Source organism: Coffea eugenioides, chromosome 6 (genome assembly GCF_003713205.1).
Source record: "Coffea eugenioides isolate CCC68of chromosome 6, Ceug_1.0, whole genome shotgun sequence".
NCBI classification, from domain to species: Eukaryota; Viridiplantae; Streptophyta; class Magnoliopsida; order Gentianales; family Rubiaceae; genus Coffea; species Coffea eugenioides.
Genome location: NC_040040.1, coordinates 44,122,997 through 44,135,537, shown reverse-complemented (window position 1 = coordinate 44,135,537; position 12,541 = coordinate 44,122,997). Strand labels below are relative to the sequence as shown.

Here is a 12,541-nt window from a genome sequence, read left to right as displayed (position 1 = left end):
ATCAACTGCTCAAATTCGATTTAGGCAAGAAGTTCATAGTTATTAAACCCGATCCGGTGAAGAACCCGATTGAGGGATTAGGTCAACGGGTCACTGGTTCAACCAGTGAATCACTGATTGAAATTCACTGGTTGAACTGATGAGCATTAATTTAATATTTATAAATATAAAATAGTAACTTTAATATACATAAAATATATAATAAAATGCTTTTAAATACTAATTATTGTACTTAGAAAAATATATAATGAATAGATAGATATTAATAGAAAATTTTACTTTATTTTATCGTACTTTTACATAAATAAATAATAGAGTCAAGTATAAAATAAAATTATATCACTTGTTTTAAAAAATATAGCATTATTTTGCCACCATCTTAAAAAAACCCTAGCAAATCGAAGCTCAGTCTTTTTTAATCCTCGCGGTTCCTCTAACTCTCTAGATTGACTACGGCTAACTACTTACTATATATATATTTAGTCATATTTCCCAAAACCCAGCATATTGATTTTCCAACTTTGCCCCATGAATTTTCTCTTCATCAATCTTAACAGCTGGAAGAAAAGTATTTCTCAAACTTTAATCTCTTCTTTGCAGTTGATTTCGAGTTATGATATCCAAAGCATGCAAGCATAACCCCACCTTTTTCGCCCTTCTAACAGGGGAGATGGAATTTAAAAAGTGAGAAAGGAAGATTTGAACCCACGACTTGTAATGTTTGGGATTTCAATAATAGCAACCTCTTCCTTCTATTTTCTTGATAGATATACTAATCTCACTTGGAAAGAAAGGGGACTGTAAGAACTTGAACTCCTAATTAACCTCAGTACAAAGTATGTACAATGAACTATAGGCAATTGCCACTCAGATATGATGCTAAACTGAGTCGCTAAAGTCACATTCAAGACCGGACATTTGTTCAAAGGATAAAATTGATCCTCAGAATAAAGCAAACACGTTTTCTCTTATTTCACATTTATTTGTGTATGATCAAATGAAAAAGCACCAAGAAAAGAGGAATGGTATATACTTGCCTTGTCACTTCCACAGATGCAAACGTTCTTTCTCAATACTTTGGCTCGACAGTCAGAATCTTTCCGCCGAAAGCCATGAATTCTGGAAGAATACAACCCGGAGTTGATAAGCACTTTTGGCATTAACTCCAGAAATGGACTAAAGTCGTATAACAGAAGATGAAAATGGTTAAGGAAAGTGTAGATGAACTTTCAGGTAATTTATCTTCGTCTGTGAACCTGAAGTTTCCAATAGTTTTTCCTTTGATTTGAAGACTGGATTGCTTCCAGTAGGTGCATCTCTCTCTGTCACTGGGTTTTAAAGCTTCCAAGCTATGAAGGGAACAGTTGGTGTGATGGTGTTGGCTTTGTTTTATATTTAGGTGGAAAAGAAGAGAGGGAGGTGTCATCGTATCCATCAATGGTACTCAAATTCAGAGTAATTTAGACTCCATTTGGTATCCGTGTCTTTCCTAGAACGATTAGATACCGAAAAATAATCTAAAATAACAAAGCCACGGACCAATTATCAGATCATTTTGGAAGCCACAAGCAGGATTGAACATAAGCCCAAGATTCATAGTATTGCACATTAAAAGAAAAATAACAAGCAAAGGTAGTTATTTTAATAGGATTATACTTCACGTATAATTCTTTGAAAGTTTTCTTCCAAAAACTTAATTGGGCGTACGAGTTTTCGCTTCTAAACGAGCACAATTTTCGTCTAATGAACGGGTACATGTGGATCGTGTCTCACAATAATGTGGATCTTACGATGGTTATCCTAACCAACCCTTTCCATACGGTAGGTCACGTCAATTGATGGCTTGGAAAATTTTTACACAATATAGACTGAAAATGGAAACGATGTTGATGGATGTGTTTTAATTCTATGCGCCTGAAAAGCTTACTGGTAAATTTCAAGGAAGATACCAAGGCGACTCGACAAAAAAGCACATAGTGATGTCTTAACTTAAAGCTTCCCCAGTACTATAAAAAGACTGAGAAACGATGACCATAGAAAGCCTTGTCAGATTTGGGACGGATACCTGACGCGTGTAAAATAAAAAAGTGATTAAAAAATATATTGACGATGTAATCAAATAAATTTTGACAAATAAAAAAGTGATTAGTGAATTGTTTGTCAAAATTTATTTGATTGTACCGTTAGCACATTTTTAATAACTTTTATTTCACACATCATATAAAAAAGGTGCTACAATATTTTTTTTTCAAAAATTATCCTAAAAAATCCACTATCCAAACTATCCGAACAGACTAAATTATTATTGTACTATGATTAAACGAAATATTTTGTTTATGTACACTAACGTTTATATGGAACAATATATTTTGTTACCTTGAGTCCTACAACAAAAACAACAATGGTAAGTTAATTGCTAAACCATCCTTCAATTGCACTTGCTCTAAGTCGACCCTTTGCGACCTATTTGATTATTTTCTTGTTAGTGAATTCATGAGTGTGTTAGTTTGGTGTAAGTGTAGCCAAGGAATTCTCCTAATAAAAGCCCTAGAGCGAATTATAAGGGTGATAAGATTGGATTTGTAGCTTTGCCTTCTACTCTCATTTTTGATGGGGTAAATTAATTGGATTGCAGGAGATGAGATAACTAATCATGTGAACGACAAGCATATGAAATAGAACTCCAGAACGCTTCTTCGTCATTTGTCTTTGTATAGCTAGCCCTACTATTAAGGTTGTGTTTGGATTGCATTTTTCATGATTTTTTATATAAAAATTACTGTAGCGATTTGATGTATGTGAGGGAAAAAGGTAATAGGGAAATGTGATCACGAAAAATGACGTAATTTTCCGACAGAAAATCGCAATCCAAACAAGAATTATTTGAGAAAACTCTGTAACGCATATGCCTCTTCATTTTTTCAGTACACGTGTTTGTTTGGATTGTAAGTTATTTGAGATATTTTTATTATAGCACTTTTTGTGATGTGATGTATGTGAGATGAAAAGGTAATTGGAAAGGTAAAAAGGTGTATTGAAAATTGTAATGATGATGTAAGCAAATATATTTGAGGAAATAAAGGGCAATCCAAACAAACCCACTTTCTATTAGTTATCGAAACTACATACCTGAGCACCATACAAATAATTGAGAGAGAGATATGAACGATTGTAAGCACAATTGTTCCCAAATGATATAATACCATGTAAACGTATTGTAATTTGTGATTAACTTCTCCTATAACTTTACAACGAATTCAGTTCATGTAAGTTTCATATATAATAATTATGTGTTCGTTACGAGTTTATGTAAATAGTTAATAATAATGAATTATAACTTATTAACAAGATGTTATACTTATTCAGGACCAACTGTAGTCACAGTTGCTCCTGTCTCTTTTTCCAAATACAGTTAATGATTTCTGACCAGACGTCCAGAGCCACTGAGCCACTTTACTGTGGTTGAGAAGTCAAGATCAAAGTACAGAAAGGAAATTTCTCGGAAAGAGCATGGAGACTTGGTGCATTGTCAATGCTCCCTCAACAACAATTTTTTTAATTAGAGCGATTTAACCAGACAAAAAAGGACATAAGGTAGAATCATATTGTCATGCCAAATCATCAGAAAAAGATGATACCTCGGAGTTTATTACTAAACTTACAGGATATGTATAAAAGAATAGTGCCTATGCATCTATGACTGGACAATAGTCTTGTGGGCAGTTGCCTCCAGTATTGTTTGCACGATAAATTTTAATATTTATGAAAGTCAGCATTCAGTCCATAACTATTTCATTTTGCACGAGTTTTGGGTTAAGAACAAATATATAGACAGCTAACTCGTGATTTCTCATTGTTTTGATCTTTCTTGAGTGCTTACTGGTGCAATGCTGGAATTCCAAACTGATGTTCATGAATCGTGATGCTCCATGCGCGGTGCTATTCTTGAGTGCTGTTCTGCATGCGCCGTGCCGTGGAAAAACCAAGTCATGACATGTGAAGTGATCAGCATGTCGTCGCTTACGCATGTGTTTAGCTGCCCCACGCGTGGTGTGATGCGCTGGAATCTTGTGTACTTATTCTGCTCACTCCCTCGACTTGTTTTGTATTACTATTTCTCCTTCATAAACATTCTATTTTAATTAATCAACAACTGCTTATTATTTAAAATCTTCTGTCCTACTTTTTATTCTGCTCCCTGTCGCACTCTTGCTCTATATTATCATTTCTTCTCAACGAACATCCTATTTTAATTAATCAATAGTTTTTTGAACTGTCGTTGGCCACCACAGAAGACTTAAGCCCTCGTGGGACATTATTATTTTTCTCAAAGGAGCTGTTGGGGCTTGACCAACTGCAGTTGTTGATGGTACCAAAAATAGCAATAAATAATCCCATAGCAGCTTACAAAATAACACCCAAATGCATCACAAAGTCATATGATTAAATAGCTAAACATTAGATAGAATGACAATATTAAAATGAAGTTGATAATTTTCTTAATTTCTTTTACATGATTCAACCAATAGTTGTACTTCTTACTCCCAAGCAAGCATAATTATTCTTGCAATCGGTAACTAAAATGAAAAGTACAATAGTAGACATTCTTAAAAAATACAATTGGAACACTTGATAGAGTTTGGAGGATTGGAGAAGATTTTATTTTCGTTAATAAACTACAAAAATACAAAAGTTGGTTCTCATTTTAGGTGGTGCACAAGTAATATATAACTACGTTGCCTAATACCTATAGTCTTTTTAATGTGATGTAATACAAATAAAATTCTAATGGGATTCTTTTTCCTTTTATCGCTAGCTTCCTCTTTGTTTAATTTTCTTTTATTATTAGTTGCTATTTTTTGCACTGCATTGGCACTATATAATAGGACAAAGAGAGTTGAGTAGTTACAGGATTTTTATATACAGAGGATAAAGGAGCATGAGATATAACCATTACGTACGTTTAAAGGGGCAAGCATTGTATAATTTTAGTAAAATGTTCAGAAAAGCTTATATGAATCTATATAGGTTGAATAAAATCTCTCCTGCTAATATTCTGTCCTTGAATTGGTACACAAGTGTATTAGCCACTAAAGACAGGTTGAAATATTTATCCATATTCATCAACTTAAAAAAAAAAAAAAAATCTCCATGAATTTGCAATAGAATTGCAATTTGCTACCCTTAACTTTCAAAGAAACTCTCCTAACCTTAATGTCAATCTAACGAAATATGAATTCTATCAGTTTTTTTTGAGTATAATGACCAATTTGTCCATGATTAAGAAGTTTAACCTATTTCTTGAGTCATTTTTGTAGATGAGATATTCAAATTTCTTATGTATATTAATATGATAATTAACCATAAAACTCATCGTCTAGAAGAATAGATGTTTTACTAGTGAGAGTTGAGATTTTTGACTTACTTAATTGAGAGAGTTTTTTTTTACTTATCCGAGAGAATTTTTTTCCCTTTTGCTAATGAATTTGGTTCAATAGGCAAAAATCATTATATCATTTATCTGCTTAGAAATTTTTTTTTAGGGCAAGATTTTTAATGAAGCATACGTTTTGTCGTGGAATATAACGGTCAATCACTTTTTGGACATGGATAACTTGGTCATTAGACTCCTAAAGTTTGCCGCATCTATGTTCTGCTAGATTAACCTTGACTCAAGGGTCAAAATGCAAATTACAACTAGGTGCAAGTTCAGGGATTTAATGCATTTAAACCAAAACAAAACACTGTAGATTGTGGACTAAATTTTGTAACAATCACATCAACTGAAGATAAAGTGGACAAGCATCTAAGTATGCTGGTCCCAAGTCTCCCTCCAATACTGTTTTATTTTGCTTTGTGCTTTTCTAAAGATGCTAAAACTATGCTTTCTTGTCATTGACTCTATTGCCCTCAGTTGTTTCTGACACTTTGCCGCCTGAACTATAGGAGCAATCACACTTTACCCACTCGAAAAAAAATAAGGATAATTTCAGAAAACTTTGTTGAGATTTTCTACTATTTCACTTAGGACCATCAAAGTTTTAAAAACTACACTTACCTCCCTTGATTTGATACTTTTGATAACCAAAACTTAATATAGGGTAAAAAATTTAGTGCATACCCTAAAATGTCTTTATCTTATGAAGTTTAATTTATTATTCTAGATGATTGTAAAGTAATTTGGCACAATTACGAAGAAATGAGTCTCAAGTTTTAAATGCTAATATTTGTTGTTTGATAATAACTATAATAATAAATCTATCACTATAATAGGCAACTTTTTATTGTACTTTATCAGAGACATAGATTCTTTTTAAGTTCGATAATAAAGTATCATTTCAATTTTTTTAAAGTTTGTGGGCTAGTTGAGTGGTGGAACTACCATCGTTTGGTAGTGACCTTGTTTTTAGGTTATTGTTGATTTATTCTTGATTTTGATATAAAAAGAGAGTTACAAAAAGTTAGATGATATTAAAAGTTATCAAAAAAATATTACTAGTTTGATGTTTAATATGGATAGAGATTAGGGACAACATTGATAGTTCTTCAATTTTTCTGGTGAAATATAAGAGAAATGAATAAGGAGGGAAAAGGAAAAAAAATTATAAAATCCATCCTTTGTGTAAATAGGAGTTTCAATAGAATGTTAAGGCTAGTATTGCCATTTTAGATGAACAACGTAGGTAGTTGTGATTTTTGAAATTTCAAGGGTTTTAAGTGAAATTGTTAAAAACTTCAAGGGCAATTTCTGAAATTATCGCAAAAAAAGCACTTTGCCCTTATCCTAGTAAATGACAGGCCTTCAAAACCTGTAAAAAAAATTTTCTTCCAACTTTGCCCTTAGTATTATTCACACTTTGTTCCTTCCTTCAGCCGCCAAAAAAAAGAAAGTACACTTTGTTTAATAATTATCAATTCTTTATATAATATATTGAACCAGTATGAAAGTTGTAATATAATTTTAATATATAAAACTAACATATTTTATGCTAAAACATATTATTGATGAAAAGTATCATGTATACAGTTCTTCAAAATAAACTTTCTATAAACATTTCTATACAATGTAATTTTGTAAATTTTTTATTCAAGATAGAATTAAAAACATTTATAGTTAAAGATATACTCTAAATAATTTCTTATGCCATAATATCTTTTGAAATATTTAAAATTAACTTTAAAATCTTTAACCTCAAAGAATAAAAAAAATGAGTAATGTAAGAATTTAATAAATTTGATTTTGACAAAACATTATCAACAAAAAATTTAAAAGCACTTATCAAAACTAAGTATCAAAAGATAATGTCCAATATAAGTTTAAACATTAAAAAAGAACAAGTATGTGTTTTTAATTAATTAACACTAAAATATATGAGCATGTTTTAAAATTATAATATTTGCTCTAAGAGTAGAAAAAGGTATACGCATTTTGTTGATATCAAATTTATTAAATTTTTATATAAATTATTTTTTTTTAATTTTTTGAGTTTAAAGATATAAAAAAGTTAATTTTGCATATTTTAAAAGATATTATCGCACACGAGATTGTTTATAGTATGGAAGTTTCTAACTCTATCTTGAAAGAAAACTTACGAAACTACATTGTAAGGAAATGTTTACAATAAAGTTATGATTATATAGAAACCAACGGATGTTAGTGCAAGTCGAAAGGGTTTGCATCCCTTAATTATGAGGTATTAGGTTTAAAACCCATGGGAATGAAAAGAACAACATTGAAAAAGTTTTATCCTGTAAGGGGTTCGACTCGGCTTGAACAAAATTAGTCACAGATCATAAAACGTGGGTACATGTGGTTTATACAAAAAAAAAATGATTATATAGAAAATTTATTTTAAAGAACTATATATTTTGGGGCAATATTTTTGATAAGAAGGGAAGAAGTATTGTAAAAGGTTCAATAATATTTCATTATTATCCCATGAAATGAAAATAAAGTCAAGATTAAAAGGAAGAGGGAGAAAAGGTTGCATATTATTTTTCTTAAATTGAAAAGGTAAAGTGTAAAAAAAAAATTATTACTATCATCGTCTAACTATGAAATTCTGTGAACCTCGCATCCTTGAACATCCAAACAACGTGACTCTGTATTCCCTGATTTCATCAGGAATGAATCAATAAGGTGATTGATTGTTGTTAATATGGCAAGTATTCTAAAATATGACCAAAATTAAACATAGTAAGAATGTAAATTAAGGATAACAAAGTGGGTAATAGACTGTTGCTAAAAAAAGTGCTACACCTAAAACTTGAAAAAGTTTAGGATTAATTATTGCTAACAAAAATAAAAAAATTTGAATCTGACCAAATAAATTAAGGTAATATATACACATGGCAGAAACATAGGACGTCCATGACAGGACATGAGAATAACTAATTTAGTAACCTACCACATAGGAAACCCAACATCGTTTTATTGGAGTTTTTGGCCAAAACACTCTACTTCTCGGAAAATAATTTCAAAGTAATACTCTTTCAGTTTTTATTTCCTTGTTAATCTATTTATTGCCACATAGGATCCCCGTTAAAAGGAAAGAATCACTTAATTATTTTCTTCCTTATATTACATGTTTTTTTTCATTTCTATTTGGTGCCCTGTAGGCATACTACAGGCAAACCAAAAAAGGAAAGTAAATCAATATTAATTAATGCTTTAAATTATCAACTATCCTTTGAATTGCAATAATTTTGTAGAAGAAATTTACCCTTACATGGAAACAATAACACCCGACCCACTATTGTGTGCTCTTATGGCGTTATCGAACCAGATAGCAAACTTATGTTACATATATATCCTATCCTCTACTTATGTCTCGCTTTTATTCTTTTGCTACCATTATTCCTCCCTAGCATTATTTTTGATTGTTAGATCACAAGTTTATTCTTTATTTGTTGTTACATGCAATTTCATACTGGTGAACTCTTGATTTTATACATTTCAAGAAATTTTAGAAAATTGATTGTATGACACACTAGTAAGTATTTCAAGATAATGATCATAGTTTAATATGAACTACAAAAATGCCATTTTAAAGGAAAAGAAAAATGAAAAAAATTCTTGCATTTTTTGACCCATCACAGAGAATCTAAGTAAGTCATAATTAGTACTAGAATTAATACCAAGGTTAGTTAATAGTCGATATTTGAAAAAGTAATCATTGTGCATTCTAACAGTGAAAAATCATGAATTAACATAATAGATCTCTTAAGATTTTCAGTTTGTCTATATGGATCTTCACCGTACAGATGGCAAGAAAATTTTTTTAGTTGCTTGTCGCTCCCTATTTTTTACGACAAAAAGGTTTTTGCAAAAAATGTGTTTTTCATTTAAAAAAAAAGTGAAAAAGGGTCTAAAATGAAACTTTAAAGAATGCGACAGTTTGAGCCCAAAATTTAGTCTAAAAAGGATTTTTAAGAAAATAGGAGTCACCACTTGGTATTAAATTCAAACGTACTAAGTCACATAAAAATTTTTTTGACCAAAAATAAAAATGAAATAAAATTTTTGTTTACAACTTCAGGTCTTTGAAAATAAGAAAAATTGAGTTCAGGAGTTATAGTTGAAGAAAGGGAAGGCAAAGGTTCGATCAGATCAAACTTAAGGCACTCTTTTAACATAGTCTAAGCTAGTTGCGAGATTTAATAAAAATTTTTCTTAATCTAACCCTTAAACGTATCACACTTGGATGTTTCCTTATGAATGCAAAACTAAACTTAAAAAAAATATAGGGTAAAATACATAAAACCCCCATGTGGTTAAGGAAATTGACACGAAACCTCCTCATTGTTTAGAAACACCCACTTAACCCCCCTGTGCTTTGGACTTCTTTGGATTTTACCTGTTGACCGGCTGGGAAGCTAGCGAGTGATATTGACGCGACTTAATGGTAACTTGTGGCTAGAAGAAACTCGTTTCATTCCAATTTTGCCCTCCATGTCTCTTACAAATGAAACCCACCATAATTGTTGTTCTGCAAATGAGAAAATTCGACAGAGAGATGCAAAACGAAGACCCAAAAACGTAAAGAGTAACGCAGCTTTGGATGAAAAAAAAAGAGCTTTGGAAGGGCTAAATCAGCTATCATTTCAAGGGAGAACCAAAAAATGTCAAGCTCCCAAAATTTTGGCGGTGGATCGAGGGACCTAAGGTACCAAAACCGGTGATATTTCTGCAACAATAAAGCAAAGATTAAGGTAGTAGAATCTGAAAAACCATCAAAAGGTATGTTGTATTATGTATGTGAAACTGGTGCTTGTTCATTTTGGGCATGCTGCAACCCAATTAGTAAAGAGGGAGGCACTAATGAATCATCCTGCCAAAGTCCATACGTGGAAGGGGTTTCACCAATTGGACCTGCAACAGCTGAAAGATTTATCATGTCTAGGCAAGGAATGGAAAGTAATAACTATAACATCATTATGGGATTACAATCGAAGATTCACAATGTCGAAGCAACGATGGGGCTGATGAAGATGATGATGATGCTGACTGTACTTGTGTCTCTTTTGTCACTGGTCGTTATATGTATGAGATGAAGTTTGGGCAAAATTTGTAATGTAAAAGTAGTGTAATAGAATCTGGAGTTGGGACAAATTGCAATGCAAAAATCACATCCTGGTTTCAATCTGGAGTTGATTTTCATGTTTCAATTATAAATGAGCGAATGAAGCTGCCTTTGTTGAAGACATTGAAAAAACCTGCTTTTATTCAGGACATTGAAAGACCCTGAAATACCCATTTAAATGCAATGAAGTTGTTAGATTAAGTCATCAGATGCAAAGATATAACCAACAATTATTATTCAGGACACTTGACAGATTTAATCATCTTCAGCAAAGATATGGCCAGTAATATTGCCATCCATATTACCACAACTAGATATGATAAATCATAAAATATGTGGCTAGTAATATTGCCATTCATAAACACAAAAACGTGACATATTACCACAATCATACCCCATTGGTATCCTACCACAACATGGCCAAAAGGTTCACCAGCATAGCAATACAGTCACAAATGCCACAGTTAACCAAAACATAGCCATCAAATCTGAGTACAATACCACAATGGCATCAGTCAACCAAAAGATAGCCACAATCAACCAAAACATAGCCAAAAAATCTGAGTACAATATCCATGAGAGTATCAGTCAACCAAAAGACAGCCAAAAATCTGAATACAATGAAAAATATTGCAACATCCATACCATAATGGTATCAGTACATTCAACCAATAAAATCGATATATTCTACTTGGCATAACCATTACATTCAAACAATAAAATCGAAAAAATAGCAATTCATTTTCTTGATCTCTTGGAGCCACAATGTTGCAGCCTTGACATCCTTGCAGTTGCAGCTGGTTGCTTTCTCTTTGAGGATCTACTTTGCTGGCTTTCTTAGTTAGCACCACTTATAGGCTGATTTGGCTCCTGTATGTAAGTTCTCATGGTTAGTATGTATGTAAGTATATTCCAGCACCCAAAAATAGATAATTACTTTTTAGTACCTATGAAAGTGTAGTAGCAGTAGTACTTGAGACACTAGCCTGAGATACAGAAGTTACAGATGTTGCATTTGAAGCTGTTGGACCAACTTTAGGTGCCTACAGTTCAAATCGAAATTAATGAGTGTATAAGTAGCAACAAAACACACTAAACCATAGTGGCAGTAGAATGTAAAATGTTACATTACTTTGTAAAGTTTAGACTTAGGGTGAATCGCTGATTTGCAAGTTCGTATGTTATGTCTAGATTTCAAACATCTCCGACAGTAAACTGCAAGACCTTTCCTACTTGCTTTTTGCTGATTTGTAGGCTCTTCTGGACCCTTCTTCCTCTGCTTTTTTGGCCTACCAAGCTGTCTTTTCACCAATGGTGGGTTCAAATATTGCATTTTGCTATCTACCCAGAACTGCTTCGAAGGAACGGAACCAATTGTGAAGTTGTAGGCCCTTAAATATACCTCCCTATGGTAACAACCATCAACATAGTCCTCAAATTTCAACTTTCTACTCTGAATGCAGGCAACCACATGCACGCAAGGAATGCCACTAAGCTGAAAATGACCACAGGTACATGTTTTCATCTCCAAATTGACAACATTTGTCCTTTTATAGCCATCAACTTCCAAATTCCCATTTCCTCCATAAACCGCAACACAATTTCTTGCATTTATCTTAAGCTTCTCCAACTTCTCATAAATGTTTGGACATAAAGTGCCACTATGTTTCAGCATGCCCTCCCGTTTGGTTAGCAACCTTTGCATTAATCTCCTCCGAATCCACTCCAGCATTGTAATTATTGGCTCCCCTCTAGCTTTTAGAATGTAATTATTCCATGACTCACTCATGTTGTTAACGCAAGTGTCACTCCTACAAACTATACTAAAATGAGCATTGGACCATAATTTTGGAGGCAACCGTTTGAACCATTCCGCCGCTGTTAGCTTGTCACCTTCCTGTGGGTCAGCCCTTGCAAGATTTGCTAGGGCAGTTTCATGCTCTGGCATGTTTGCTGCT

General features: G+C 32.5%; 1 long non-coding RNA gene across 1 annotated transcript; it reads right to left on the bottom strand.

The window, feature by feature from the left end:
• Window positions 1–948: 948 nt before the first annotated feature.
• Window positions 949–1,599, bottom strand: LOC113776427. The gene is made up of 2 exons (XR_003469015.1): window positions 1,257–1,599; window positions 949–1,119 (listed from the first exon to the last, which is right to left on the bottom strand). It is a non-coding gene; the product is annotated as an uncharacterized LOC113776427 (long non-coding RNA).
• Between the last annotated feature and the right edge of the window lie 10,942 nt (window positions 1,600–12,541).